This window comes from Sapajus apella, unplaced genomic scaffold (assembly GCF_009761245.1).
Source record: "Sapajus apella isolate SASKATOON/1434 unplaced genomic scaffold, GSC_monkey_1.0 scaffold105, whole genome shotgun sequence".
NCBI lineage: Eukaryota > Metazoa > Chordata > Mammalia > Primates > Cebidae > Sapajus > Sapajus apella.
The window spans coordinates 1,746,220-1,770,992 of NW_022437045.1; positions in this window are offsets into that span (position 1 = coordinate 1,746,220).

A 24,773-nucleotide genomic window follows, 5' to 3' on the forward strand; every position below is an offset into this window, starting at 1 on the left:
GCATGTTAAAGTTGGGTTTTTTTCAAGCCTTATAAAAGATACAATCGTGTCTCTTAAGAAGAAATATCTAGAGTGCCTAAGACATTTCTAGCAAAACTTTATACAAATTTAACTCACTCAGATAACAAAGACAGGATTTTTACACTACCTAACATGGTGGCTGGTTGGGTTTATTGTGTTTTAAAACAAATCAAGAAAATCTATTCACAGATGCCACTCTGAAATCCGTATTTCACAAAGCTGAAATAAATGTCCTTAAATTCTACAATGCATCAGCTATGTTTAGTGCGACACTGAGAGAAATTTACCTCCATTGTGTTGTCACTTAGCCAATATGTTTGGAGAAAGAGAAAAACACCTTCCAATGAGAGTGGCGTCAGGTGTGCTGATTCAGAAAAGACATTGAAGTGGGTCTGATGTATTTCACTCTGATGCCTGTGCCTGTTGTTAAGGCCCGAACTACACTGATGTACCCAAATTATCTCTGCGAAATGCTTTTATTTTATAAAGGAGGTAGGAAATTTTCATCAAGTCTCATCAATCAACTGAAAACTCTTTCTGCTGACCCCAGATCTGGCTCCATCTGTTATAAAATTCCAATTAATTTGTGCAAGATGCAAATTTTATTTAACTGAAAGAAAGTCTGTGAAATTTTAATTGTTGGTCTTCACTTGTGGCCCTCCTACCACAAAATTCCACCTTCAAATACATCTTGTTAGAGAGTTTAGTGCAACAATAACTTTTGATTTGCTTTTCTCAGTTCTTATGCCTATAACATCGGGAGCTAATCACTTGACAACTAATGTCAGAACATCAAGAGAATAAATGCTTTTAATGTCTGAAGTCTTTTTTTTCCCCCAGTAGCTTTGTGACAGGCATACATTTTCTTGTTCCATCCTATCTCTTGAGCCTAAAAACTAAAGCGGGATACTGTCTATATCAGGATTTACCTAAAGGACCACATGGCAAAAGCCATGTAACTAGACTTGTCTTAATCAAACATGGGTAAGGATCAGCATCCTAGGAGAACAACCAAAGATGGTTTGATTTACTAATATAAAATTTACAATGGACGGGAAGACCATACCCAAATCAATACTCACTTAATATCACATTTGTTCCCAGCAATAAGCATTAAAAGGAGGCACTGAGTGTTAATATGTCAGAGTCCAAAATGAGTGTGTATGTATATATATTTATATAGAGAGAAGTGTTATAAATATGTATACTGTGTGTGTTATTCAGTATTTTCCTTTCATGTTCTTTTTGCCAGGAACCTGGCAGCACTTCAAACAATTAGGGAAAGAAAAAAATTATCTTTAGGGAATATCCTTCAATAATATTTTTGTTTGAAGGTGCATGCAATTCTGTGACACAGTTTTCCCTTTTTAAAACATTTGCAGTGACACAGTCCTCAAAGCACCTATTACTGGAGAAGAGTGTGTCTCTATTTTCATGTATCACTGTATTATTAAAAATATCATTCTTTGTTGTAAATTCAGTTTGCTTTTAAAAGAAAACTGTGGAGCTACTGCTTTAAAAGAGTGATTGAATCTCTGAAAGCTCTTTAGCATCCCAATTTGGGGCAGGATACCCCAAAAAGCATTTTTCATGAAGCAGATATGCAGAGGCTCAGTTAGACTACACCTTGACTTTTTTGCCTTGTATCATCCCTTATTGCTAAGTCTTCCTAAAGCCAGCACATTATTCCTTAGAAAATTCTTCTCTCCCTTATTATTCTCATTTTTTCCATGTGGAAAAAAATCTCAGAAGGAAATGTTCAGCCTACAACTATGCCTATTAGGTTTTTTTTCATAGATTTTATTTGTTTCATTAGATTTTTTCATATTGTACTTGTTCCTTATGAAAAAAATCTAATAAATTGATTTGTTTCATATACTGGTGATGAACATGCCACAGGTGTCCAGGAGGATTGCTTCATGTGCAGTTTTTCAGCAAGGCTTATTGCAGCACCCACTCTGCCAGGGATTGCGCTACTCACAGAACACAGCCACAGGCGAGGTCCACACAGAGTTTCTCTCCCACTGAAGCCATTGTCACATGCCCTTTGTCACTCCTGACATTTTTTTGTTTTGTTTTTTGCCTATTCTTTATTTTCTCTTGATCATCCTTGCCTGGGAGTCTTCTATACTGCTAGTCTTTTTATTTTTTATTTATTTATTTATTTATTTATTTATTTATTTTTTGAGACGGAGTTTCGCTCTTGTTGCCCAGGCTGGAGTGCAATGGCGCGATCTCGGCTCACCGCAACCTCCACCTCCTGGGTTCAGGCAATTCTCCTGCCTCAGCCTCCTGAGTAGCTGGGATTACAGGCATGCCCCACCATGCCCAGCTGATTTTTTGTAGTTTTAGTAGACACGGGGTTTCACCATGTTGACCAGGATGGTCTCGATCTCTTGACCTCGTGATCCACCCGCCTCGGCCTCCCAAAGTGCTGGGATTACAGGCGTGAGCCACCGCGCCCGGCCTACTGCTAGTCTTTTTAAAAGGAACAGTGTTTACCTCCATCAGTGCTATCCATCAAACATTGTCTTGTACTTTATTAAACTTTGAACTTAAGTTTCTTATTTTCTTCTTTCTGCTTTCTTTACATATCCCACTTTTCCTCTTTCTAACTTCTTGGGTTGGCTGCCTGATCCTTCACATTTAGTCTTTCTAAATAGACATAGATGTAGGCTGAACATTGCTTTGTAAGAAATGATTGATTTGCAGTCCACAAATGCTAATATGTAATTGTTTTCTTTCGTGAGTCATTTAGAAGGTTAGGTTTAATGTTTCATCACTTTGATTTCAATTTCTAACTTTATTGATCAGAAAACATCATTCATATGACACTGATCCTCTGGTATTTGATGGTACAATTTTGTGGCATAGTAAGTGATATTTTTGCACATGCTCCATGTGTGTTTGGAAGTCCATTCTGTAACCATAGTCTGCAAAATACCATATATGTCCATTAGCTGAAGCTTGCTTATAGTTTTTATTTTAATCTCTGTGGGTTTAGTAAGTTTTTGCCTTACTTGTTAAAATATCCCAGACACATGTCAAAATATTCCAGTATGATTGTAGATGCAAATTTCTTCCTGAAATTCTGACAACTTCCCTTCATAAAATTTGTGGCTAGCTGTGTACAATTATAGAATGGTTGTGTTTTGCACAAGAATTATTCCTCTATTATGTAATAACCGCCATTATTCCTAATGTTTTTTGCTTTAGGATGATATTAATATAGGTATGCTACATTCCTCCTAGTGTTTTTCTTGTGTATATGTGCAACCTCCTTTACTCTCATTCTTTTAATCTATGTTTTTGAACTACTTGTAACAGTACATAGGCAACTCTTTAAGAGAAACTGTGCTCTAACTGGTGCGTTTTGTCTGTTTAAACTTACTGTGATAGCTGATACACTAAGGGATATGGGTGGCTGTAAGAACGTAAATGTTATATGGCAGTGCCGATGTAGCAAAATAAAGGGAAAAAGGGGGAAGAAGGTGAATGTAAAATAAGCTTGGTAACTGCTTCTTCATATTGTCTACTCAAATGGCTGAGAAGAATGGTAGTGAGAGTAGTGATGATCTTCCTTATGGTTCAGCTTATGATCTTTAATATAATTCAAGACTAAAAGGAACAGGGGTGCTTACAGAGAAATGGCTGCGTGGAGGTCTGAGTAAATAAGTCATAATATGAGACTGGAGTATTTTGTGTGCTAGAACATTTCCAAGATACATGGGGTCTGTGAAAAAGGACATAACATTCCATTTGAAGGGGTTCTTGAATGGCCATAATAGTGTCAATTTGAGCATTGAAAAGAATAATGATTGTAGTTGTATGAACCACTTGGCATCTATGAAAATCCGTGTGTTTATAATGACACTCAAAAAAGAGAAAGTCAAAAAATGCATTTGTTATCAAAATTGAGGTCACCTTAAAGTAACTCCTTACTTTAAAAAAATTGTTAAATAAAAGGAAGAAAACTAAACACTTACTCTGTTTTTCCAACAAGAACTTTAAGATAACCAAATAGTCTCAATTGATGCAAAAGTAGCAAAAAGTGTTATTTTTTAGAAGAATCGCAGGTAATATACTTAGAAGGAATTGTTGGATTAGGAACCATCACTTCTAAAATGAAATATTTTATTCAGGAAAAGATTATCACTTATTATTAAGGGAATGATTGGTGGGGAACTAAACAGATTTTTGATACCAAAGGAGCACTACACAGTCACAAGGAAAAATATACCTGTAAAATGAAGAGCTTGTCACCATTAAATCATTGCTAAGGTGGACCAACAAGTTATCAATATGCTTCTTGGTTAAATAAATATAAAATACATGACATCATTGGTAATGTAGTCTAGACAAGAACAAGACTTATCTTGAATTCACCAGCTCTTTATCTAGCTTCCAGTTTGCATGAAATACATGAAAAAAAAAGCACAAGATCATCAAAACCCAAAAGGTTGCAATAAGCAAATCAATGCAGTGAGATTGCCCAGGTTTCCTCAAGAAATCAGTGTTAAGGATAAAGGGGCCATTGTGGATGAAAAGAAACTTGAGGAAAAACATAACCAAATATTATATAAGGCCTGGATTCCACTTAGGAAAATACAATCAGCTCTAAAGAACATTTTTGTAACAGGTTAGCAAAATTTCAATATATAATTGGTATGAAAAGATATAATGGAATGATTACTAAATGTAATAATGTTATTTCAGATACATAGGGAAATGTTTCCATTTTTAAGAAGCGATCTGAAGCATAAAAATGGAATGTAAAAAATGAAATAATTGATGTATAAACAGAATGCAACATGCCATTTTTCTATTACATCCATTTGTTTTGTTATAGGAGTATGTCTCCATTCTTTAGAAGAAAAAGTGGTTATTTTATGCAAATACACACAAACACACATACATACATTCTATTTCTTTTCTCTTATTGATTGCTCTTAAAATTTTAGCATGTACAGTAATCATCACATAATGACCATTAACTTAAAATTTGACTCATGTTTATATTTTGCTGACTTATTGCCATAGCTTCTTTTTGAATATGTAATTCTTCTTTGTGTATTTCATTCTTTGATATTTTTTTCAATCTTGTTGCAAGTCTAGATTCTGCTCGTTTTTTTGGTCTGAAATTTTCTTTTTCTTTTATGTATATATATTTTATTGCATTTTAGGTTCTGGGGTACATGTGAAGAACATGCAGGATTGTTGCATAGGTGCATATATGGCAATGTGGTTTGCTGCCTCCATTTCCCCATCACCTATATCTGGCATTTCTCCCCATGTTATCCCTCCCCAACTCCTTACCCCTCATTGTCCCTCCCCTCGTCCCCCTGACAGATCTCAGCGAGTGATGCTCCCCTCCCTCTATCCATGTGTTCTCATTGTTCAACACCTGCCTATGAGTGAGAACATGCAGTGTTTGATTTTCTGTTCTTGTGTCAGCTTGCTGAGGACGATGTTTCCAGGTTCATCCATGTCCCTACAAAGGACAAGAACTCTTCGTTTTTTATGACTGCATAGTATTCCATGGTGTATATGTGCCACATTTTCCCTGTCTAATCTATCATCGATGGACATTTAGGTTGGTTCCAAGTCTTTGCTATTGTAAACAGTGCTGCAATGAACATACATGTGCATCTGTCCTTATAATAGAACGATTTATAATCCTTTGGATATATATCCAGTAATGGGATTGCTGGATCAAATAGAATTTCTATTTTTAGGTCCTTGAGGAATCACCACACTGTCTTCCACAATCCTCTCCAACATCTATTGTCTCCAGATTTTTTTAATGATTGCCATTCTAACTGGTGTGAGATGGTATCTAAATGTGATTTTGATTTGCATTTCTCTAATGACCAGTGATGATGAGCATTTTTTCATGTTTGTTGGCCTCATATATGTCTTCTTTTGAAAAGTGTCCGTTCATATCCTTTGCCCACTTTTGAATGGGTTTGTTTGTTTTTTTCTTGTAAATCTGTTTTAGTTCTTTGCAGATTCTGGATATAAGTTCTTTGTCAGATGGATAGATTGCAAAAATTTTTCCCATTCTGTTGGTTCCTGGTTCACTCTAATGATTGTTTCTTTTGCTGTGCAGAAACTGTGGAGTTTAATTAGATCCCAGTTGTCTATTTTGGCTTTTGTTGCCAATGCTTTTGATGTTTTAGTCATGAAGTCCTTGCCTATGCCTATGTCCTGAATGGTTTTGCTTGGTTTTCTTCTAGGGTTTTTATGGTGTTAGGTCTTATGTTTAAGACTTTAATCCATCTGGAGTTAATTCGAGTGTAAGGTGTCAGGAGGGGGTCCAGTTTCTGCTTTCTGCACATGGCTAGCCAGTTTTCCCAACACCATTTATTAAACAGGGAATCTTTTCCTCATTGCTTGTTTTTGTCAGGTTTGTCAAATATCAGATGGTTGTAGATGTGTGGTGTTGCCTCCAAGGCCTCTGTTCTGTTCCCTTGGTCGATATGTCTGTTTTGGTACAAGTACCATGCTGTTTTGATTACTGTAGCCTTGTAGTATAGTTTGAAGTCAGGTAGTGTGATGCCTCCAGCTTTGTTCTTTTTGCTTAGAATTGACTTGGCTATGTGGGCTCTCTTTTGGTTCCATATGAAGTTTAAGGTGTTTTTTTCCAGTTCTGTGAAGAAGGTAATTGGTAGCTTGATGGGGATAGCATTGAATCTATAAATTACTTTGGGCAGTGTAGCCATTTTCACAATATGGATTCTTCCTAACCATGAGCATGGAATGTCTCCCCATCTGTTTGTGTCCTATCTTATGTCATTGAGCAGTGGTTTCTAGTTCTCCTTGAAGAGGTCCTTTTCATCCTTTGTTAGTTGTATTCTTAGGTATTTTATTCTCTTTGTAGCAATTGTGAATGGCAGTTCATTCTTGATTCACATCTCTTTAAGACTGTTATTGGTGAGGAGGAATGCTTGTGATTTTTGCACATCGACTTTGTATCCTGAGACTTTGCTGAAGTTGCTTATCAGTTTAAGGAGATTTGGGGCTGAGACGATAGGGTCTTCTAAATACACAATCATGTCGTCTGCAAATAGAGACAATTTGACTTCCTCCTTTCCTAATTGAATATCCTTTATTTATTTTCCTTTCCTGATTGCTCTGGCTAGAACTTCCAATACTATATTTAATAGGAGTGGTGAGAAAGGGTATCCTTGTCTAGTTCCAGATTTCAAAGGGAATGCTTCCAGTTTTTGCCCATTCTGTATGATATTGGCTGTGGGTTTGTTGTAAATAGCTTTTATTATTTTGAGATATGTTCTGTTGACACCTAGTTTATTGAGAGTTTTTAGCATAAAGGGCTGTTGAATTTTGTTGAGGGCCTTCTCTGCATCTATTGAGATAATCATGTGGTTTTTGTCTTTGGTTCTGTTTATGTCGTGAATTACCTTTATAGACTTGCCTATGAATCAGCCTTGCATCCCCAGGATGAAGCCTACTTGATTGTGATGTATAACTTTTTGATGTGCTGTTGTAATCAGTTTGCCAGTATTTTATTGAAGATTTTTGCATCTATGTTCATCATGGATATTGGCCTGAAGTTTTCTTTTCTTGTTGAGTCTCTGCTGTGTTTTGGTATCAGGATGATGTTGGTCTCATAAAATGATTTGGGGAGGATTCCCTATTTTTGGATTGTTTGGAATAGTTTCAGAAGGAGTGGTACCAGATCTTCTTTGTATGTCTGGTAGAATTCAGCTGTGAACCCATCTGGACCTCAGCTTTTTTTGGTTAGTAGGCTACTAACTGCTGCCTCAACTTCAGCCTTTGTTATTAGTCTATTCAGGGTTTTGACTTCTTCCTGGTTTAGGCTTGGGATTGTGCAAGTGTCCAGGAATATATCCATTTCTTCCAGGTTCACTGGTTTGTGTGCATAGAGTTGTCTGTGGTAATCTCTGATAGTGGTTTGTATTTCTATGGAATCTGTGGTGATATCCCCTTTATCATTTGTTATTGCATCTGTTTGATTATTCTCTCTTTTCTTTTTTATTAATCTGGCTAGTGGTCTATTTTGTTGATCTTTCGAAAAAACTAGCTCCTGGATTTATTAAGTTTTTGAAGGGTTTGTTGTGTCTCTCTCTCTCTCTCCTTCAGTTCTGCTCTGATCTTAGTTATTTCTTGTCTTCTGCTAGCTTCTGAGTTTTTTTGATCTTGCTCCTCTAGCTTTTTCAATTTTGATGATAGGTTGTCGATTTTAGATCTTTCTTGCTTTTCTCATTTGGGTATTTATTGCTATAAATTTTCCTCTAGAGATTGCTTTAAATATGTCCCAGAGATTCTGGTACATTTTGTCTTCATTCTCATTAGTTTCAAAGAACATCTTTATTTCTGCCTTCATTTCATTGTTTATCCAGTCAACATTCAAGAGCCAGTTGTTCAGTTTCCATGAAGTTGTGCAGCTCTGAGTTATTTTCTGTATTCTGAGTTCTAACTTGATTGCACTGTCATCTGAGAGACTGTTTGTTATGATTTCCATTCTTTCGCATTTGCTGAGAAGTGATTTACTTCCAATTATGTGGTCAATTTTAGAGTAGGTGTGATGTGGTGCTGAGAAGAATGTATATTCTGCGGATTTGATGGAGAGTTCTGTAAGTGTCCATTAGGTTTGCTTGGTCCAGGTCTGAGTTCAAGTCCTGGATATCCTCATTAATTTTATGTCTCGTTGATCTGTCTAATATTGACAATGGACTGTTAAAGTCGTCCACTATTATTGTGTGGGAGTCTGTCTCTTTGCAAGTCATTAAGAACTTGCTTTATATATCTGGGTGTTCCTGTATTGGGTGTGTATATATTTAGGATTGTTAGCTCTTCTTGTTGGATTGATCCCTTTACCATTATGTAATATCCTTCTTTGTCTCTTTTGATCTTTGTTGGTTTAAAGTCTATTTTATCAGAGACTAGGATTGCAACTCCTGATTTTTTTTCGCTCTCCATTTGCTTGGTAGATCTTCCTCCATCCCTTTATTTTGAACCTGTGTGTATCCTTGCATGTGAGATGGGTTTCCTGCATACAGCACATGGATGGTTTTTGACTTTTTATCCAGTTTGCCAGTCCGTGTCTTCTGATTGGGGCATTTAACCCATTTACATTTAAGGTTAATACTGTATGTGTGAATTTGATACTGCCATTTTGATGCTAGCTGGTTGTTTTGCCCATTCGTTGAGGCAGTTTCTTCATTGTGATGATGCTCTTTACCATTTGATACATTTTTGCAGTGGCTGGTACTGGTTGCTCTTTTCCTTGTTTAGTGCTTCTTTCAGGCACTCTTGTAACGCAGGCCTGGTGGTGATGAAATCTCTGAGCAATTGCTTATTCATAAAGGATTTTATTTCTCCTTCACTTACAAAGCTTAGTTTGGCTGGATATGAAATTCTAGGTCAAAAGTTCTTTTCTTCAAAGATGTTGAATATTGGCCCCCCACTCTCTTCTGGCTTACATGTAGGGTTTCTGCTGAGAAATCCACTGTGAGTCTGATGGGCTTCCCTTTGTTGGTAACCCGACCTTTCTCTCTGGCTGCCCTTAGCATTTTTTCCTTCATTTCAACCCTGGTGAAACAACAATTATGTGCCTTGGGGTTGCTCTTCTTGAGGAATATCTTTGTGGTGTTCTCTGTATTTCCTGGACTTGAATGTTGCCCTGCCTTGCTAGGTTGGGGAAGTTCTCCTGGATAATATCCTGAAGAGTGTTTTCCAGCTTGGATTCATTTTCTCCATCACATTCTGGTACACCTTTCAAACGCAGATTAGGTATTTTCACATAATCCCATATATATTGGAGGCTTTGTTCATTTTTTTTACTCTTTCTGAAATTTTCTTTTAATCTGACACTTAAACCATAGTTTAGCTGGGTATAGAAATCTAGTTGAAAGCTATTTCCCAGAGTTCTTTGAGATCTTATTTCTTTGGTTTCTGCTTGCTTTTGTTGCTGATTGGAAGTGTGAAGACAACCTAATTGCTATGAATCAGTAGGTTTTTTTGGTGTTCTGCTTTTTTAAATAAACTATTTGTAGATATAAAATTTATTTTATCTTACTACAAATTCACTATATGCTTTGAATCTGAAGATTGATGTCTCTCATCAACTCTAGAAAGTCTCCAACCAGGAAAATCTTTAAACTTTAAATATTACCTCTCAGCCATTCTCACAAATTTCTCCTTCTACATCTCCTATTTAATGTGTTGAATCTTGCCATTCTGTTCTCCATGTTTCTCAACTTCTCTTTCACATTTTTCATCTCTTTATCTTTGTGCTTAACATTGAGCAATTCTTTCAAATATATCTTACAATTTTTTAATTTTATATTCTGCTATGTAACTTATTTGATTTTTTATTTCAAATACTATATTTTTAATTTCATGAAAATCTATTATTTCCTTTTCTAACATTTCTAACACCTTTATACACACTAAACCTAATTTTTTATATTTTATTTTATATTGCAACCTTTTTATCTCAAAGTCTTAATGTGTGATAGTCTTTATTTTTTATGCTGACTTTTGCACATGATGTACTATTTTATCTTGAGTTTTGAAATATTGTATTTTGAGCTCGTTATTTGGATGATAGGATCTTTATCAGTGAAATATCTTTCATGTGGACTTTTAAAGTATTCCTTGTGATTTTTTTCACTACTAGGAGTCCCAGGACTATCACCAGCCTAGAGTCATTTTATGTTCATCTCTTAGCTTGAGGTTTCCAGAAATACAGACAATATAAATTCGGTCCCCAAATCAATATGAAGCTATGCCTATGTTTACTAATTCCAAGGGTTTAGTCTGAGACACGCAATCATCTTCATAATCTTTCAGAACTAATATGGAGAGCTTTTTTAATATTATGTTTCACTAAGCACATAGCCCTTTAAGGAAGGGTCTTGGCTGTATGATGCTATAAGCTATATTAAGTCTACCTCTCTTCCTGCTAAGCCCCAATTGTTCTTATCTCTATGTAAGTGTTTCTGTGACACTCAAATACTCCAGGGTTACACAGTTTCAGCTCACACTTACTAGAGTGATTTTCATTTCCTTCTTACTTTTGGCCCCTATATCATGTTTTCTTTCAAATTCAGCTCTATATTTCAAATAATTTTTGTAACATTTTATCCTGCATGTCTAGATGTTAGTTGCAGGTAAGTTTTCAAATCGTCTAGTCTGCCTTGCCAGAAATGAAAAGATTAATTTTTTTCTTTTAAACGTATACAATAAAGATAAATTTTCCTCATTGCCTTTACCATTTTTACTTTTATTCTAGCAGGGAAAAAAATGAATTGACATATACTAACATTGAGTTTTCTTTCATGAATGTCTCCCAAGATAAGTTATGTTCCTTTTAAGTTCTTGTTGCGTAAACCTTTAAAATGTTACTATTATTTCGTTGACCTTTGTTTGGACAAGAAAATTATTCCTGAAACAGGAAATAAGGCAGAGGAAGAACTCTTTCCTTTCATTTGAAATGATCCTGATTTTCACATGTTAAGCTTTATTATTGTTAGCCTTAGTATCTTAATATTGCTGTTGTTTCTATATCTTGAGAATTACAGTTGATTTCTTTTATTTCTCAGATATCTATTTCTGTGCCTATATGTTCTCCTATTCCCACTGAAAGTTATGCCTTGCATTTTCTTTTTATGTCAATGATCTAGGAAGGTCTTTTCCTCTCCTGACTCCACTGGTGAACCTAAATGACTGCGTCTCTTATTACAGTTTTAGCTACTCTTCCTAATCCATTTCTATTGAACTTGCTGCCTCGGACTTGATGTTTTTATCTTTTACAGCACATATTGCATTTTATGTTCATCACAATATGTTCAAAATCCTGCAATTTCTTTCTATACAATAGTATTATGTCTTCCTCTTCCACTTTATAGCACCAATAAATTCTTTTTTGGAGACAAATCGTCTTTTGATGCTTGAGCTTCTGGTGTCCCTCCTCTCTCCTCTTCAATCTCTGCCTCATGGATACATCAATGCACATGATTTATTACTTTCTAGATTAAATTTCCAGAATTCTAAATTCAAATTTTCCATTAATTACAATGTCCTCCCTTCAATTTAGGCTTATTGAACACCCTAACACAACAATGACATTTAAATTTCCAAACAAATAATTTAAAGACTATTTATTGTTAATATATTTAAAGGATGTCTCCAATACAAATCCTCAGCACCCTTCTGGACAAGATAGAAAGAAAAATGTATATATAATCATCTCATCTTCCTTATGCCTCATCATAATTACACAGAACTTTTCCTCCTCGTCTCCATCATATGTGCAAAATCATTTTTATTACCTTTTAACTTTATCAAATAAGCATTGTATAGGATAAAAACAATTCCTATAACCTTATTTGTGCCAGGAGAGTGTCTGTGAGAGCCTTAGCTGAAGGGGATCCAGGAGACAAATCAATTAATAAGTGTAAATTACACTTAATATTTGAGCAACACCATGCTACCAAAGGCAGAGTTCTTGTGCTAGAGGGTCCTACAACTTATGTAATGAAAGGAATATGTGATGAGAAAAGGGAACTGAATAACTGCAAGGGTGTGTGTGTTTGTGTGTGTGTGTTGGTATGTGTTTAAGCAAATATAACTATACAGGATATCAAAAACATTTTCAGATATTTAAAATATAGAAAGCTAGTTTTGTTTTGAATCAAGGATCTTGAAAAATTCTAAACATTTTTCTGCATCTCCTTTTTCTTTTCCATGATACTTTAAAGAGGTAAAGGAAGGCATTGGGTAAATTTTTTAAATTATTATTGTGGAAATGAAGCAAAACAGGAGTCAACTATGTTTTTTTTTTTTTTTTTTTTTTTTTTTTTTTTTTTTTTTCAAAAACTCGTTACTGAATTCAGACCGTGGCCCATCCTTTATCAACCACTAAAGTCAATCAAAAATAAAAGGTAATTTATTTTTTCAAGATTGATTTTTAATGTGTGGGTATTCTTTGAAGCTCCCTGGCTATAATTCACGCAAACACATTCAAAATACATAATTGAAAGGCAATTGTGACCACTGTCTGGACTTCATGGCTTCTCACTGAGCACACATTCGCAAATCCTGAGTGTGTCCCAGCATCCAGAATCCACAAGATGGCATTAGTGTTCACTCTTTCCCCCCGTTTTAAAGCAGTTCATTTTATGACTGTCACTACATTGTCTTTCTTTAAGAAAAAGATAAATATTTTTCCTCTCCTGAGATATTTCTTAATATGATTAACAATGATTAATTTGATATCTTTGGAAAAACTTCAAGTAAAAGAAAATGACTTGCCTATTCTTCGCATCTGTGTTTTGAAAGTTGATCACCTCATTCCTCCAAGTTCTGTATCTCTCCTCTTTTATAAGACTAGAGGCTGCATCGTCCAATGCAGTCACCAGATACCATATGTGCTACTTAATTTATTTAAATTAATTTTTTAAATTGAGATCTTCAGGCTGGGCAAGGTGGCTCATCCTTTAATCCCAGGACTTTGGGAAGCCAAGGCAGGTGGATCACTTGAGGTCAAGAGTTTGAGACAAGCCTGGTCAACATAGTGAAACTGTCTCTACTAAAAATACAAAAATTATCTGGGCATGGTGGCAGGCACATGTGATCCCAGCTACTTGGGAGGCTGAGGCAGGAGAATCACTTGAACCCAGGAAGCGGAGATTGCAGTGAGCCGAGATCATGCCACTGCACTCCAGCCTGGGTGACAGAGCAAGACAAGACTCCATCCCCTCCAAAATAATAAGTAAATACAAATGAATAAATAAATAAATAAAATTCAGATCTTCAGTTACACTAGCCACACTTCATGTGCTCAATAGCCGCATGAGGCTTGTGGCTAACATACCGCACAGAGCAGATATTAAACATTTGTAGCACCCCAGAAAGCTCTGTTGGACAGCACTAACTAAAGCATAATAACTCAGGGACCTGAATCTATATCCAGGAACTGATATACACAAACGATATTGCCCTGTTGATATCTGTCTTCGTGACATTTACATTCTGATATACAAATAGAGGTGAACAGAAAGTTGAAATTTAAATGTAAACTTTCACCCACCTCTGCGTAGAGTATTCTAGGAGCATTGCTGCATCCTTCAAAATATTCATATGTGAGCCATGTGTTTAGGATGCAAACTACTTTACACAGTGCTGGGCATCTTCAGGGCAGCTATTGGTGACTTTAATTATATTTTTTTCTGATTTTTTTTTTTTTTTTGAGATGGAACTTTGCTCTTGTCTCTCAGGCTGGAGTGTAATGGCACCATCTCAGCTCACCGCAACCTCCACCTCCCAGATTCAAGCAATTCTTCTACCTCAGCCTCCTGAGTAGTTGGGATTACAGGTGCCCGCCACCATGCCCAGCTAATTTTTATATTTGTAGTGGAGACGGGATTTCACCGTATTGGCCAGGCTGGTCTCAAACTCCTGACCTTGTGATCCACCTGCCTTGGCCTCCCAAAGTGCTGGGATTGAATCTCAGTGTAGTCATGGCTTTCAGAAGCACAAAAACAAAATAGTAGGGCTGGAAAGGGAGCTGCAAATCATCTAATCCTGCCTCCTTGTATGATTCATCAGGCTGCAAGGCCCTAGAATGAGGCATGTGATGTAACAGGGAGTCCCCTGGTTCAGGAAACCAGGAACAAAATCTATTCTGGGAGATCGTGGCTGAACTTTTCTGTATCCAAGTTTCATTACACAGGAAATGAAGGATTGGGAAAGGTTATATGCAGGTCTACTTTCAGCTCTCAATGTCTCTCTTGTGTTACATTTAGTGTCAGGAATCCAAGGGGTTTCAAAGTCACAAGATAAAAATAGTACACCTGCCTTGAGTATTAATTTTACCCAAAGATTTAAAGAAGAAAACTTAAGTATGTTGAATGGTAAGTGATTTAAAAATTATCTTTTTATCTCTAAAAAGTACAGATATGTTTTAGAGGAGATAAAGCATAAAACTACAAAGAAATATGATGGCTGCACTGAGCTACTTGAGATACACTCCCAAACCCCTTCAGGATTTTCATTCATTCTTTCTGCCTTTAGGGACAGTTTTTAAACATTTGAGAAATGCTTCAGTAGGCAATAGCACAGAAGTGAAAAGCTTTCCAATGACAAATTTGGAGACTTCCCTGCTGTTTGATAAGAAATACAAGTTCAGAAATTACAGTTAAATCCATAACAGGATTAAAGTTCATTCACAAAGAAATACAAAGTAATGATGTAATGCTTAATAGTGATGATGTTGGTAATTATACCAGAAATCTGGGCTAAATAATTATTAAACTTCATATAAACATATACTCTGAATTTCTTAGAGGCTAAGTAATGAGAAAATGGAATGGGTGATATAATTCTTATTTTATAATAAATGAAGAATATAGTAACATAGGAAAAATTGACAAACATTCCCAAACTAAAAAAAAAAAAAAAAAGAAAGAAAATCAGAGGAATTAAATGCAAGTGTGTTTTGTAAGAAACAAACTAACATTTTGTTTAATAGCAATTTTACACATGATAAAGAGGTATTCTTCGCAAAGCCATTTCTTAGATTGACCCTGGATAAAGGTCAAAAACATGTTAATGTATTGGGAATTTGTCAAACCACTTCTACAGAAAGGAAAACACTAACATTCTCCAGGCAGATAGCATTTGGGTGACCTAACTTGGAAGAAGAGTAGAGCTTAGAGAATATGAAGAAATGAATGACTAAAATGCTCACTTCTTGTTTTTAAATAGCAAGTACCTCAGTATTTATTTTGCCCATTAAAATACCACCAATGCCAAAAGGAAGCCATATCATACCAAAAGGAATGAGCTTAGATACACCATCAAATATCAGTTGTCTAAAAGAGAGGTGATATAAGAGAAGCATTGATAAAGATATTTCTTGTTCCTAAAAACACACAACCAACAAATATTAATGAACCAAGATCCTACTGTAAACTAAGATAAAAATGTATTGCTAATTCCTGTCTTGGATTTTTTTGGGGGTGAGGGAGGAAAGGAGTCTTGTTCTGTCTCCCAGGCAGGAATGTAATGGAGCAATCTCGCATTGCCTCCTGGGTTCAAGCAACTCTCTTACCTTAGTCTCCCAAGTAGATGGGATTACAGGCCCCTGCCACTGCACCCAGCTAATTTTTGTATTTTTTAGTAGACATGGGGCTTTGCCACATTGGCCAGGCTAGTCTCGAGCTCCTGACCTTAGGTGATCCACTTGCCTCGACCTCCCAAAGTGATGGGATTACAGGTGTGAGCCACCATGCCCAGCCTTGTCTTGGATTTTTAAGTGGTAATGGTGATTATGGACTGATCAGTAGACAATTTTTCTTTCTTGATTTTTTTTTTTTTTGTGGTAAAAAGCACATGCCATTAAATTTACCATCTTAGCCATTTTAAGTGTACAGGTGTGTAGTGTTAAGTACATTCCCATCATTGTGCAACATATCTGTAGCACTTTTTCATCTCACAAAACTGAAACTATACCCATTAAACACCTTTTCCCTCAACCACTGGAAACCACCTTTCTACTTTCTTCTTATGCTTTTGACTATCTTAAATACTTCATATAAGTGGAATTTTACAGTATTCGTGCTTTTTAAATTTGCTTTTTTTAATGCTGAATAATATTCCATTCTGTGTATATACCATATTTTATTTGCCCATTTGATGAACATGTGGACTGCTTCTACGTCTTGGCTATTGTAAATAGCACTGCAGTGAACATGCTATGCAAATATCCCTATGAAATCCTTCTTTGAATTTCTTTGGATATATACCTAGAAGTAAGACTGTTGAATCATGATAATTTTATTTTTGATATTTTTGAGGAAGTTTCACACTGCTTTCCATAATGGCTGCATCATTTTACATGTTCACCCACAGTACACAGGGTTTCAATTTCTCTACATCCTTGCAAACACTTGTTATTTTCTGTCCTTTTAAAGATAGCCCTCGTAACGGACAATGGTTGTTTCTACGTTGCTCTATCAACTTTGCCAGCCAGACTTTTGGCAGGGATATTGTACAGCAAGCAATTCAAGATGGAGGATGCTTGGGTGATCTAAATTATAGGCTAATAACAGAACTGTAAGTGTTGCAAAAGTCATAAATCTATACATTCATTTAATGTGAAATGGTGTAATAATAGCACGTAAATAGTGGTGCCTTCCATGTACAGTAGCAGTCGTTGATGTGACAGCAGCAGCAGCAATGTTGTCAGAAGAAGATAGTTTGGGTCTCCCAGTCCTGCTCATAACACTTTCAAGTCATGGGATATGGGAAAATACTTAACCACTCTGAGCTCATTTTCCACATTTGTGAATAGGGGATAACAATATCTACTGCACCACACATTGTTGGTATGAGGATTAAATGAAACTATGTACATAAAGAGTCTGGCATATTATATGCTATCAACAAATCTTAGCTTCTTTACCCTTAATTCCCAAGTCCATTTGTCATGCAAGTTAATATATTGAGAGATCAAGACCTGAATTTTTAATAATATTTTGATATGAAGTTTCAAGAGACATATAGCAGCTTCCTGTAATTTTTAGGAAGGTTTTTCTATGGTTGTCTATACCAAGCATTCAGCCTGAAGAGACCCTGCATGAAGAGGAGTCTACTCAGATAAGATTTCAGGAATTCTTCAGGAGAAGAGTTTCCTCCATCCTTGGGTTTATTAAAAAATGTTCAATCAAAAATGTTGTTTAGAGTGAACTGTTCTAAAGTGTTAAGCAACTAGGTCTAAAACTCTATACTCTTAAGCTCAAATGGACAGAAAGAAGGCCTCACTCTGATGTCTCTGATAGTCCACCAGTCCATTCTATTTAATAAATGCAATCTGTTTACAACAGAGCAGACAGAGAGGTTTTAAAACATAAACCAAGTCACATCATACCTCTACTCAAAACTTTGCGGGGTTTCCTACTAGAATTTGTAAAGTTGCAGAGCCAGGGATTTTTTTACTGTTTTTTGTTCTTTTCTTTCACTGCTGTAAACACAGTACATAGAACAATGCCTGACAGAAAACAAGCCCTTAATACCTCTTTATTCAATAAACACACACATGAGTAAAGGAATAAGTGAAGAATTCAAATTGAAAGACTTTCTGCATGGTATCGCTGGGTTCTGCTCGAATGTTGTCTTGCATATGCTTCTAGGTGTGTCTTGACTTCTAATCAAGGATTCTGAAAAGTGGTCACTTCCTGTCTGATGTTTGGATCCATAATCAGTGCAGGCATCTCTCCCAAAAGACAGCTGGGCCTGAACATTGTGAACTCCTTTTAACTCTTCTTCCAGAGTGAAGAGTTGCTCTAGATCAGTCCCCAAGTCAGGGTATAGACAGGGCCTCTGTGTTGGGGATGAGCAAGTCTAGGACACAATTAGTACTCTCAGCCCATCGAAGATGCTTCTTTCACAGATGGAGGCAAATGAGGGTAAGTTAAATAGTCAATTATCAATAATATTTTGCTCGTTGTTTAAAATAAGTTTACCCCAGGACTTTGAAGGTTACACTTAACTGAATTGAGTTGTTGTAAGTTTGATCAGTCATTTCTCTCCTTGGATAAGATATCCTTGCAAGAATAATGGCCTATCAGGAAACAATTTTCCTAAACCAAGTAAGCTAGCAATAGAATTTTATAGGAACCAATTATATTCTTGACAGCCAGGGCCCCTAAAATCACTGAATCAATTAAAGTGTGCTTCAGACCTATAATGTTTAACCAACTCTCTACTTGTGACTAGAAAACTAGACTTTACATGCCCACTGTCAGGCTGTGTGTGTGTGTGTGTGTGTGTGTGTGTGTGTGTGTGTGAGAAGAGAGAGAGTGCTCTGAACTGGCTTACCAATTAAGTCAGGAATTAGGGATTCTCATTGGTTTGCCTTCACATAGTTCATAAATGATCTGACTAATATTAACTCTGATCAGTGCAACCAACAAGTCTTGAACTCTATGTATGTGGATGAATTGTTAAAATTGTTAAAAATAAATTTATTCTCTAAAAAACACATAAGGAGAGGAGAAAGGCTACTAGATTGAAGGATGAATGAATGAAATAGAGAAAAATGAATTCAATATCTTTGAAATTTAAAATTCACACATATTGCCTGAGAATCTTGTTAAAAACACAAGAGTTCATTCACTCGTCCTGCACAGGGACTGAGATTCTACACTTCTAACAGGTCCCAGAGATGCTAATGCCACTGGGCCACAGACCACACTTTGAGTAACAGCATTTTAGAACTTGCAGACGCAAAAGACCTAACTTCACAAGTTGAGCTATCCACACAATTTAGGTAAAGTCCAAAAGCAGTTTTAGAAAGTGCATGAATCATTGACATGACCTCACGGGTCATGCATTATGGGAAGGATTAGTGTGCTGTAATTCAAGCTGTCTTCCTCTCACGAGTGTGAATCACTGATACTTGGTCTGGGGTTGTTACCTTGAGTTTTCACTGCTGGAGGCCTAGAGCTACGGGACGAGTCTTTTCTCTTTTTTTCCTCACTGCTTTTGTGAACCCTGAGGGGATGAGTCTTTTCTTACACTATTTTCACATTTATAGGATAAACAGATGAGTATGCAGAAACGCTGTATAAATAAAACTGAGTGGCCCAAATGACTGACATAAACAGGGAGAAGCTGTGACGCATTGGAACAACGAAAGCTCTGTTAGAAGTTTGTCTGTGGACAGGATTTGAACTCTAGGAAAAGCTACAGAGTACGATGAAGCCCGATAGGAAGGCCTGGAGAAGCTCTGCCCACTTGCAGCCCCGCAGCTTGATGCTAACGTGCCTCTCACAACAAGTGCCAAGACCCATGCTGTGCCATTGTGATCATCCGTGTCTCTCCCTAGGGCATGTTCAGCATCAGAGGCCATGCGTTTGACAACAGGGAACAAAAGAAGGGAGACGATTATGCAAGAAAGCTCTGGTGAAAATACCAAATAAAACCACTGAAAAGAAGTTCTTTGGCTTGCTGGAAATTCAGTACTTGAATAAAATTCATTTAATGTTGAGCCTTCCCTACAGAGTTCTCCTGGCATGCCCTGTTGTGCTGCAGCAAAAAATAAAGCAAAGTCAGTTATTTTCCTCACCACACACTGAATAGAAGTATAATTTGGAATAAATGTGAGTATATCCATAAACAGCAAATTCACCCACCTACAGTAAGAAGACTCATAGACCTTTGAATCTGGTGGCTTCAGGGATTGAAGCTCTGAAATAATAAAATATGAATAGTGTGTTTAAATAACAACACATAAATACTATGACCCATAGTTCTAGACACATTTATTTTGGTCGTGGTATGTCAAATTGAATACTAAGTTGAAAAAAATGACTTATTCTTTATTCAACAAGTGTTGAAGTCAGTGCGACTTGCCTGAATATTGCAGAATATGTTCTATGGGCAGGGTAGACACATGGCAATAGGTTGGTCTGGAGCCCTGTGAGTGTTGGAGTGAAATGGGTGGCGGAAATGAAGGCCAAAGGAATGCAGTTATGGAAGAAAATATAAATAAACAAGACAGAGGGCCAAGGATTTAGCTTTAGGAAATTTTACACTTAGGAGCAGGTGGAGAGAAAAGAACCATGCAAGGTCTAGAAAAGGAGTGGTTAGAAAAAATAGAGGAACAGGTAGAATGCATGCGAACAGAAGTCAAAACAAAAGAACAGCTCAAGAAAGAGAGGTGTTCGGCAGTGTTAAATATTCAATAAAGCTCAAGAACTATGAACACTGATAAAGTTTATCAGATGTGACAGTGGCTGGTCATTACTTTACCTTGAGTTTGAGCTTTATTAGATCCAATGAAAATGAGATTAGAAAGATGCTATGATTTGGATCTGTGCTCCCATTCAAATTGCATGTCTAATTGTAATCCCCCGTGTTACAGATAGCGTATGTGGGAGGTGGTTAGGTCATGGGGGTGGATCCTTCATGAATGGTTTAGCACCATCCCCTTGGGTGCTGTTCTAGTGGCAGAGTTCTCAGGAGAACTTTTTATTTAAAAGTGTGTGGCCCCTCCCCTCCAACCCCTGCTGCTGCTCCAGCCATAAGAAGTGTCTGCTTCCCCTTCACTTTCCACCATGATTGTAAGTTTCCTGAGGTCTCCCCAGAAGCTGAGCAGATGCTGCCATGCTTCCTGTACAGCCTGAAGAATTGTAAGCCAATTAAACCGCTTTTCTTTATGAATTACCCAATCTCAGGTATTTCTTTATAGCAATGCAAGAATAGACTAATGCAAAAGGGTTAAACTGAAAGGATAATTTGTTGGCGAGGAAATGGAGAAGTTTGGCTTTGTATGAAAGAAGATTAAGCAGAAACAACAAAATTAGGGTTTTTGAGAGCCCAATAGAGAGAATAGGTTTATGTCAACATGACACAGAGAGGATCCACCCTAGGTGGCTTCCGTCTCCTCCTCACAGTAGATGGTGACAGTGCCATTTCTGAGACAGAAAGGTGGGATAGCGCTGGAGTGCTGAAACAGTTGGGAAATCAGCAAGAGAGGAATACAAAGACTGCTGAGCAAAAACATAGGTACACTTGGAGGTGATATAATTGAGTACTGAAATTATCTTAGGAACATATTTTATTTTAAAATACTGTCAGTTTCTTTATTCCGTTAGTTTTATCCCTCAAAGTATATCTTTAGAAAATAATTTTTATAGAAAACCCTTCCTAAACAAATGTATCATATTCATCTCTCTGTACTTAGCTCTACTTAGTCAAAATCAGAACAGTAAACACAGAAGAAGACACGGCAGGAAAGAGACCTGAAGTTCTGCTCCAGCAAAGGAGCCTATTCCTTGACTCATTGAATATGCAACACTATAATTATCACTCCCAGTCATAACCCACTAGCTTCCCTACTCCACTGTTCAGAGAACAGAAAAAATACATAAAGATCCTACAATCCTCTTAATAATACATAACCAACCAACAATAGATTGCAATTCCCAGATCTCTTGTTTTGAGGCCCAGTCCTTGTCTGTAACTCAAGCATATCTCTCTTTTTTGCTAGAACTCTCAACATAGACCCGAGTTCACCCAACATTTGATCTATTTGGTAACTGGTCAACTTAATGCTTAAATCTAGTAGGATTTACCAAAGGGATGTGTCATCATTTTTAAATGTTTAGTCTATTCCATAGTTGTGCTACACAAAATAACTCTCAAAAATGATTCTACTGATTATTTGATAAGCTACAGTTATTCCAAATGGACTCTCTGATTACCAAGTCTGCATTCTCTTAGTCTATTTTGGCTGCTATAATAAAATACCATAGACTGGGTGACTTATAAATTACAGAAATTTATTTCTCTCAGTTCTAGAGAACTAGAACTTCAAGGTCAAAGTAGAATCGGTATCTAGTGAGGATCCTCTTTACGGCTTACAAATGGTGCCTTCTTGCTGTGTCCTCAAATGGTGGAAAGGGTGAGGGGCCTCTTCCATAAGGGCACTAATTCCATTCATGAGGCTCCATTGCCATGTCCTTATCACCTCTCAAAGGCCCCATCTCCTAATACCATCACCTTTGGGGTTAAGATTTCAACATATGAATTTGGAAGAAGAGTGAACAGAAACATTCAGGTCAAAGTATTCACTAGCTAATTCTTGGTTTTTCTTCATAGATAAGTTACCTATGTGTTTATATTATCTTCATATAAAGATTTATTCCTGCCCTGTAGTCACCAAAAGGCGTGTGTGTGTGTGTGTGTGTGTGTGTGTGTGTGTTGTGTGTGTGTGTGAATCTTAACTAATGTTGGCACTGGGCCACCAGCGCTCTTTTGCCTAGTTCCTTGTGATAGGGTGTGAATTCATGCAATGTTTGACCTATTTAAAAGTATAGTCTAAATGAAACCATTATTTCTTTTGCATAAAGCTACTTGCTGGTAATGGGATTAAGCCTACAACTTTGGACTCATTACCATCACATTCAAACTGCCTTAGTAACTCCCAGGGGCATTATTACCCTAAAATACATTTGGTTATAACTCAGAATACAATCTCATAATAATACATTAGTATTGTTGGAATGTGAAATGCTCTGGCAGTGTGTTATAAAGCAAGGAAACAGGAGCAAAGATTGCAAAACAGAGGGACATGCTAGCATGCACCAAACATGTGCAGCAGTAAGCAACCAGAATGTTGGCTGCTTCTCATAGAGCTGAGCGTCAAAAGCCGGAGCAGTAGTCCAAGGTAATTTATGCTGGTCAACCACTCAGAGCAAAGCAAGAAGGAGATACACAGGCAAGAAGGTAAGACAAGAGTTAGAGGAGCAGCAAGGAGACCCTCTTACTGAGGTCAAGCTCCACCAGTGAAGCTCCTCCTAGGGAGAGGATCAGTTTTTGTTGTAAACACAACACACTAGAAATTAGTGACTTAAAACAACATCCACTCATTATTTATCATGAGTCTATGGATCCATTGGGCAGCTATCTCTGATGAGCTGAGCCAGGCTCCGCTGATCTTGGCTAAGCTCTCCTTATGTGTCTATCTGTGGTCCGCTGGTATGTTGGCCAGGAGCTGTCTGGTCTAGATGGCCTCATGGTGGAAGACTTAGTTTTTCTCCAGGTGGCTCTCTTATTCTTTCAGCAGATTAGCTGGAGTATATTAGCATGGCAAGGTAAAGAAAAGAGGCAGAAATATTCAAGAATTCTTCAAGCTTTTGCTTGCCTCTAATTTGCAATTGTCCCATCGACCAAAGCAAGTCACGTGGTAAAGCCCAGGGTCAGTGTGGGAAGGCACTACCAAAGAATGCCAGTGCAAACTGAAACCATTAACGCAATCAATATTCCACAGGAAGGAGCTAATATCAGGGCACTGGTGGTTCAGGCCCAAATGATGAAGACAGGTAAATGCATATGCTTTCAGATAAAGGATAGTTTGGGACCTGATGTATGGAAAGAAAGTATTTAGCTCATAAATACTTGTTCACTTGCTCAAAAGGAATTAAAGAAATAAAGACCATTCAAATCCTGGCTGCACATTTCTACCTGCTAAGGTTTAAAAATGCAACGTGAGACATTTAGGCTACATATAAAGAAAATCTTGGTGACAATGAGAGTTGTTAAACACTGGAATGGATTACTAAAGGAAACTGTAATTTTATTTTCTTTTCAAGTACTTAAAGTCAGACTAGCTACCTAGTTATCTGGTTTGTGTTCTTGGACAGAAGTAAAAAGATGAACTAATTGACCTTTCAGTTACCCTCCAGAACTATTATCGTCATGCTGAACCTATTCACAACGTGGAAGAAAGAGTTTAACAGCCTGCCTTTTACTCCTACCACTTAACACACATTTATTACAGATCCTCTCTGTGCTTGGCACTTTGCTTGGTGTTAGGGATGTAATCCTGACCTGTAAGGAGATCATAGGCTTTGGTCAAAAGGTGGAGCAAAAATGCTCTGTCTACATTAGTGTTAACACACAGCGGTGATAGAAGATACTATTTAAAACGGTGAATGTCTTCAAAGGACAAAGGATACTGTGAAAGGAAAATGTCTTACCCTGGGTCTCTGCCTATCTTTTGTGCTGGCCAGAGGAACAGAAGACTCTTGTTCAACTGAGCCCATTGATGGTTTGAGACAGCTCAAAGGGCTTAGGGCAAAGTTATAGGTTAGGGGCTGGAGACAGCAGAGTTCTGTGCATGATCAAGTGTGAATTTCTGGCTCTCTAGAAAACCTTGGTGAGAATAGGGGAGAATTAGAGATGAAATTGGAAAG